This window comes from Anopheles marshallii, chromosome 2 (genome assembly GCF_943734725.1).
Source record: "Anopheles marshallii chromosome 2, idAnoMarsDA_429_01, whole genome shotgun sequence".
In the NCBI taxonomy this organism is placed as follows: Eukaryota; Metazoa; Arthropoda; class Insecta; order Diptera; family Culicidae; genus Anopheles; species Anopheles marshallii.
This window is the reverse complement of record NC_071326.1, coordinates 25,526,170-25,534,452: the sequence shown is the minus strand read 5'-3', so window position 1 is coordinate 25,534,452 and position 8,283 is coordinate 25,526,170.

Here is an 8,283-nt window from a genome sequence, read left to right as displayed (position 1 = left end):
ATCCGTTTGTCATCAACCTACCCGACAAACCGTGTGCTATCGGTGCAGGCGAATCGTGCGGTGGTGATTCGAAATGACATACAAATGTATTCTGGCGTTTAATGAACTTTGCTACTTTATCGTCCACATCATTAGAGATTACAGTATCGGAGGGCAGGTTGCGAAGCAGGGGCAGGGTTTGTAAGGCATTGCGACCGCGAACCTTCACCCCGCGCATACCTATGAACGATCGTGTTATGAAATGTTGGAAGCTTATTTCAACCCTCCACTGCTGCATGCTTTTAATGGGCTTAAACGATCCCAAATCTGACGATTATGCGGTTTTATATTTTCATAATAATTTATTGAAGTGCTGCTCGCGAGCACCGTAAGTCATGTCGCCACGCGGAAGTACGACGTGTAGCGGGTTTTTATTTCCTTTCGTACGGGAAAAATTATTTTAACAGTATGAAATTCGTATTCATTTTCTGTTTCTTTTTTTGTTGTTGCATACAATATACGTTATAACAATTTGGTTACCATTTAATGGGTCCACGCAGAGCAATCCAGAAAGGAGGATGAATGTTAAATGCGTACGCACACCTCCCCATGCGAGTGCGAATCCAATGCTTTTGGGGGTTTGTTCTTTCTTTCTCCCACTTTACGGTCATTCGGTTCCGCGAACGAAACTCTTCGTTTTTGCCCGCCCATAACACTCATAAACGTAAATCTTATCAAAAAATATTGTGCATCTGTAATGCTTTTTGCACACCCATTCATGAATTTATTTATCTGTCCGTGAGTACAAGCTCGCCCGGTTTCACTCATCGTCGTCGTAAAATGCGTGGACATGTAGCTTTTACCATTTTTCGCCAACACTCGCGTACGGTAAACGGGGACAAAAAAATGGCAAGCTGCAATGAACTTCGCACCATTCGCGTTAGATTTTGGTTATTTTAAGCAAAACGAAAAAGTTACGCGTGTGGGAAAACTGTGTCGTGCGTTGCGTTACTTGCGTGTGTATTCGTACCTGGAGCCATAGCATCGTACTGCAATGCGCTGTCGGGCTGTATGTAGGTTCGATTATATTTTACAAACCACCTGAGAATGAATGCCTCTGCCGGTCCACTCCTGAGTGGAGGATATTTGTTGATAGTGGTTTTTATTTGCCACACAAGTTTGGCCGTCAAATACCTGATAATGAATTTATCATACATTCACATAAAAAGGAACGGACTAAATGCACTGCATCGTTTTCTGCTCGCCCGGATTATGCGATGGAATTTTTGTTTATAGAAAAAACGATTCTCCCCATACCGAATGGGTCAGTAAGAAGGATGCCCTACGTTCCTAGGGCCTCCATTATGGACAGCCTATAAAACACCACTTTAATCTCCGGCTGGTCCGGAGTGCAAAGTAAATATTACTTAGTTTTAAAATAATCTCCTGCACAACATTTGGCTCTCGTTCCGGTGCCTTCATCATCGCCAAACTATTAATACCGACAGCACGAAGTCACGCAATTGGGAAAACGTGAATTTTATATTTTATTTTCCATTTCCCGTACCGTTTCGGTGACGCCTGAATGTCGCCTTACCGCGGTGGTTTAAAAACATTGCACCTCAAGAGGGGAACCAACCAAACACAGCGCAAAAAAAACAAATGCAAAAACCAGCTTAAGAATTCGGCATCATTTGCTTTGTTATCCATTTTCTCCAAGGACTTGGCCCCGTTTTGCATCACACCCGGAATGTCACGTTTTAAATTTGTGTCACTTGGGAGCCGCAAGCAGCGTTTGATTAAAAAACTTTTGTCCTCGTTCCATTCTGTCCGTTGGTGCTCACTTTTGGAGCATCACAAAAGGATGATAAGCTTAACTTCCGCATCCGCGGGATCCCGCTCCAACCCAGCGTAGGCCGATACGCACTGCTTTTTGCAGAATACGATGTTTGGTTAATTTATGTGCAAATCGCTAACAAATCACACGACGCAATGTCGAATTAAAAGCACAACAACAGCGACAGATACTGGTTGCGTTTATAGGAAATTATTAACACCATCATTAGCCTAATGGGATCAGCCCGTGGGGAGTGGTGCGTTGCCACCAAACAGCAACCAACGCAGAAACACAGCTTCAAAGTTATCGAATTAATCGTATGGTATGGTGCCGCGGTCCCTGGCATTGTGACCATAAGGAGGGAGCAGCCTTAGCTAGCGGTATGGCACCATTTTGCCGACATTTAGCCGAACGCGGGCGTTCGGTGAAAATTTCAAATCCTATAAAATGCGATCTCGCCTCACTAATTCGTCGATGAGCTAAAACGTTGGTAGTGATTACCCAATGGTCACAGCAATCTGAGCAATGACTAAGCGCCCCTGGATTCGAAGATTGAGGCGGGCGGCCCTGAGAGCAGCGTAACGTTTGTTCTGGTCGATAAGTTTATTCCCCTCGGGGGCGAACCGGCGTGTGCTTCCGTGCTTTTCGAGAGGGGGTTTTGTGCTTCATCCGGTGCTGGTCTAGGCCATAACAGGATGAAAACAGCTTCCAGTAATGAAAAATCATAGCTCCGGGGAAAAGCAAACCGTCCCATGGGCGTAAACGCAGGCAAACAGCACGCTGAGGCAGCTGAACTTGGGGTGATCGCTGGAAGCAGTCGAAAGCGGCGGGTAGCTGATTTATTATTTAATAAACGAACGATTTGCTCTCTTTCTCCCGTATAGTGTTTACCGTTGTACGAATTCCTCCCTCCCCTTCCAAACCACATCCTCTTCAGGTACTTCTGCCTGGGTCAAGATTCTCAATCACTTTCATCAAGAATATAGCGAAACCCTGGATGACCGGAAATTACCAAAAAACTTTACCGCTGTACAGCCATTTTTACACAGTTTTACGGGATCAACCAAAGGAAGAAGAAAAAAATGCACAAAACCTCCGCATTTGTTTTATGGGTGGATTATGGAACATAAAATTAACACATCGTTTACGATAAAGCCTGTTGCTGGTTCCACCGGGCACAATGGTACTTAAGCTCGCTGGAGTTGAAGCAAAAAAAAAGGAGAGAGAAATCGAATAAATCCCGTAACAATGATGGATAAGGATTACGTTTGCAATTTCCCTACTACCCGTCGGAGGTGTATGACTGACGATTTGCGGACCTGTCAATTATGGGGCTTTTTTTATCCCGTGTTTTGTTTCGGCCAAGAACCTTTTGCGCACCATCTGAAACAAAACTAATGACGGTGTTGTTGTTGTTATCGTGTGGCTACTTCTTTATGATTCAATAAAGGAATGCTAACGGTGCCAGCTTTACCCACCGCAAAGTTTTACGTCCAGCTTGATTTAAGAAGGTACTCTTCGGGACTTTCACTAGCGCTTCTGGAATAATATACAACGGTGCGTTTTACAATGTGCCCATCCTTTTAAAGTGATGATTCACGGTGTATATGATAGCGTGTATCCTGTTGACCTGCTACACCGAATACTCTCCGAGGTTGATTGAATTCGCTGCTGATGTGTACCAAATGCTCACCGAAGTGGTACTTTGCGGTTGCAAAATAAATTACTTTCGTGCCACCATCCGTTCAGGTCCCCCCACCCTCCGCCGCCCCCTCTCCATCCCAACTACGGTCACACTGCGTCCCTCGCCCGGCAGATCAAAGCTCCCCGTGTGCGCATTAATTCATCTAAGCATAAATGGATCCCCGGGGAAATTAATGCTAGTAACGCTTCACTCAATCTTGCCCACTCTACACGACACTTGCATTCCACGGGTTCCAATGATTCCAATGTTGTGTCATCGGTAGTCATCTTATCAATTGTTGCAATTAATTAAAACTACCAATGCTCCATACGTTCGTACCGGGCTGATCGTTCAGCTGCTTGTCACAAATCGTACCACTGTTACCTATCCTATCCTACCTTTCATGTTTTGGTGTTTCAAAAACCCACTGATTGACTTACGCTCGCAGATACATAAACGCTTACACGGTTGCACATTTGCAGCTCATGTTCTACAGCGCTCCTTTCCACTGGACTTCCCGGGCATCCGGGATCGCTACAATCGCTGGGATGCAATTTCTAAACTGTCTGTTTGCTGCTACGTAGCAGTCCGGTCCGGTCAAATGGAGCGGCGCATACGCACCGTCTCGGTATCCACATCCGTTCACCGGTGTGATGCCAACTCCGTTCCGTGTCAGTAAACGGTAAAATTCGCTGACGGATACACTGACCTTTGCTTGGCCGCGCTGGCAAGGGCTTAATTCTGCCGAAATGGCAAGGCAGCTCCATCGACACCGGACGGCGAGAACTCAATCAAACCGTTTCGTTATTCCCGCACGATGATAGCTGCCTACGGGCGGGTTAATGATGCGCGCACATCACCCGGAAAGAAAGGTGTTCCTGGTGGGTATCACGGAAGGGAAGGAGCTTATATTGAAAGCATCAGCTTTTGGGTTTCAGGGAAGCATTCGTTTTTCGTCCATTTTGCTCACCATTTCCGGTTGCGCCGAAATGCACTCGGACGCATTTCACCTGTCAGCGATAATCGTACGGGCAGGTGTGTGGGTAGGAGATTGGTGCGGGTGTGACATCCGCTTTTCAGTAACGACTGATGTTCGAGCTGGCGCATGCACAGCGGCTATTTTTCCCCCAACTTCTTAGGAAATTATTATTTTCTTTCGTGGAAACTCAGCAAAACGAAAGCTTCGCAATTCGAAGAAATTTGTTTTACAGTACAGTACAGAACAATAAACTTCAAAAACATTACAATAAAAATTATCATGTTGTGGGCAAAATATTGTACCAGCAAATACTTTGGGCGCATTCTGTTACTGCTCACACGGGCAGTGTGAAAAATTTATAATCTAAATGGATTTTACATGTTTGCCAGCCAAGCAGGATCAAAGTCTGGGTGGAAAATGTAAATTTTCGTTCTGCTGTTTCTGTGCCCAACATCGATGGTCATTTTTTCTACGCACACACACACCAACACCATGGGAGTAGAGTAGAGAAAGATGGTCCCTCGTAAAGCTATGGGGCCGATGGTGCGAATGATTGATTTTTCCCAGCACCATGTTTTTTTGCATTCCATGCTCCATTGGGACCTTTTGCACGTCACGAAAACGATCGGCTGTTTGAAAAGTGAAAACAAACAAAAAAACACAGACACACACACAGACGAAGAATCCTAAGAATGAAAGAGAAGTCGAAAGCTTGCCTGCGACCCGAAATGCTAATGATTTTGTCTCACCGCACAGGGGGTCGCAAGGTAGGATCGATCTCTGGTTGCCGTTTTCCCAGCTGCCAATAGTGAAAGAAGCGCTCAATTGGAACGATACATAGTCACATTCTCGTTTGGTGGTTTGCCGTCGAGTTTGGCATGTTTTTTTTTGTCACATGCAAATCAACTTTGGACGATTTTTTTTTTGCGGTACTATCCTCTTCATTGCGTTAAAGTCAAGAAGATGAATGCATGAGCTTTGCTTCGCACTCGGTTTGCTGTGTTGTAGATTGTGTGTGTATGTGTGTTGTGGTGGTGCGCGTGTTAAGTGGATTTTCCACCGATGCACACGTCGTACCACACGAACCGCATCAAAAGTGGATCATGGTGCACGATTTTGCGTGTTGATTCGGACGAGACACACCGGGAGGAAAAAAGAGTGTCGACAGAGAAAAAAAACACGAATACCCATCGAACCGTATCCCATTGAACAACGGTAGCTGCTACATTATGTGTGTTGTTGATTGATTTTTTTGTTGTTATTTTCGCTACTTCACTACCATTTAGAGAGGGAAAAAAACATTCACGATCGAGCGAGATGTTATTGATGGTTGTCAGATTATGCTATGAGCATAAATGATGGAACTGCGCTTATCTCACACTCGCACATCTAATGGTACGATAAATTGGTCCTAATTGAATGAGCCTTTTGTTCGACCATTGTACGAGGCAAACACCTTCAGCGAGCTTCCAATCGCTCCCAGGACCATTGGACGCCAAAGGTTATATGCAAATGCAGTACCATTGATTGTCTGTCAAACACTTCAGAAACCAAACGCTGCCAGAAAAGCTGCATTTGATTTGTAATAATTTATTCATTTGCCATTGTTCTATGTGCCCATGGGTTTTCCTTTGAAACGCACACTGGAACGCGTGACATATCTCGAGGAAAGCGCTCTTAACCATGCGGTTTGCATGGCAGTGCGGATGGAACCGGGTTGGGCGTCAATGCTTAATGTGGGTGGCGGAAACGGTCGAATGATTTATGGTGTCCTTTTTGCGCCACGTTGGCTATGTGGCGCGCGGAAGTTCTTCGCATCGTTCTCCATTAATCAATCCCATGCAGCGTTCTCCACGGTTTAACGATATTAGTGCCGCTGCTAGCCACCCTGAGCAACAGTGTTTTTTGTCTATTATGCTCAAGCCGAACATGAGAAGAAAGAGGGAGCTGAAATGTGGTAAGATTGTGTTTGTTTGTTTCACTCTCGAAAGCAGCATGGTGAAACTTGCACGGTAAAATGCTAAGATCCTGACAGAATTGTAACTGCAACGAACGTTGCCGAAGTTGAGACATACGCTAAGCTTGCAATCGTTTGCATGGTGCGATAAATGATGTACCCCGGATTACCTTTTGCGATGAATAATTCATCACTACCACTTAAACGCAGCGAGTAATGGTTGCTACTGTGAGCGTAATGATGTTTTTAGGGAAATTATGTAATTGAGCTCCAAGATCACTCATTTGATTTTACATTGTGTTGTTTGGTTGTTTTGCAAGCCTGTTTTTGGTTAACAATAATTTGTTACGCAGGGTAGAAATAATTTTTAAACAATTTTATGTATTGAACAAAACAAATGTTGTTGATGCAGTGACATATAAAGCGTTTTGTTGTCTTAGTCTTTCGGCTGAGCTCCGTAGTTAGCCAATCTTTTGAATCTGAAGGCTAGTGAATGTTATGCTTTTGCTCACCACCAGAAGTGTATCGCTGTTATCTGTCTAGCTAGAATATCATGAGATTTGGATTGTACGTTTTTCATGAACCTAATCGAGTATGAGAATGGTTGCTACAACAATCCTCTCGCGTTGTTGTCTACTAAGCACGGCTTTTATTTGGTTTGAGTAGTATCGTGGAATTTAGACAGAAATCGTTGGAATTTCTTCAATAATTTTTGGCTGCTTATTTTCTGCTTTCAATCCTTCTTAATGGCCCTCAGTTTTCTCCCTTCTTAACTTCTAAATAATTTTCTCACCATTTTGCTGCCACTCATTACTTAAGGTTCAAACAAGGTTCAACTGTACGTCATGCTTATCCCAACTTAATTGCAATCGATTAACTCTGGCAGGGACGCGGTCGTGCAGTCTAATATTTGGCGTTCGATTCAAATGTTAACTGTAAGACTGTGTCTTTGACACTGTTCCATTCATCGTGCGTGGCAAATTCTTCCAACGGCCTCGTCTTCCTCTACTGGTACCCCGTCTTATTCGGCTTTAAGCTCGACAACGCTCATCGAAATGGTGTAAAGTTGATTATTTAATCTACCGTACCGTTACATCAATTTAACCATTCATTTTACGATCGGTACCGGTGTTCACCGTCCACCCAGAGCTCCACAGGTTTCGAAGTCGCTCGTTTGTGTCCTTTTTTTTCGTTATTTTAAAGCATCCACCATGTTTACAACCTTCGTAAATGCAATAATAAGCCACCGTGCAGGCACCATACTTGGTTCTTTGTGTCGCACTGGCCACCGGGGTCGGGATATGCTCGACGGCCTTGTGAGTACCACATCAAATCACCGAGCGTACTGTTTGGCTTTGTGCACTTTACTGCATTCACACCGTTGGGTCACGTCGTAAAGCAGTGGGTTTGGCATTGCTTAGGAGTGGATATTTCATTGCAATACCGTCCATAATCAAGGTCTATCGTTTGTGCCGAGGACCAAAATAGACTCTTCTTGTGTTTCAAATGTATCTGTGCGTGTACAAGTGCTTTTCGCCGTGAAAATTGCGTTTTGCGGATGTGTGTGCCATGTTGCAAAGTGTTTGCTTTTATGGTTTAAAATTTCATTGCGAGCAATCAATTAGAATGGCGCACGCTTTTTGTGTTGTAAATCCAATCATGGATATGAACGTAAAATATTTTGATGAAATATTAACAAACAGCTAACATTGCAATTGATATTTTTGGAGCTCCATTTCACCAAACTTTGTAATTTCAAGAGGTAGGATTAGTATAATCAATTAAATTAGTTACAGTGCGTTTAAAAAAATAACACGGGTAGATGAAGCTTTCAGCCATTTAAAAAC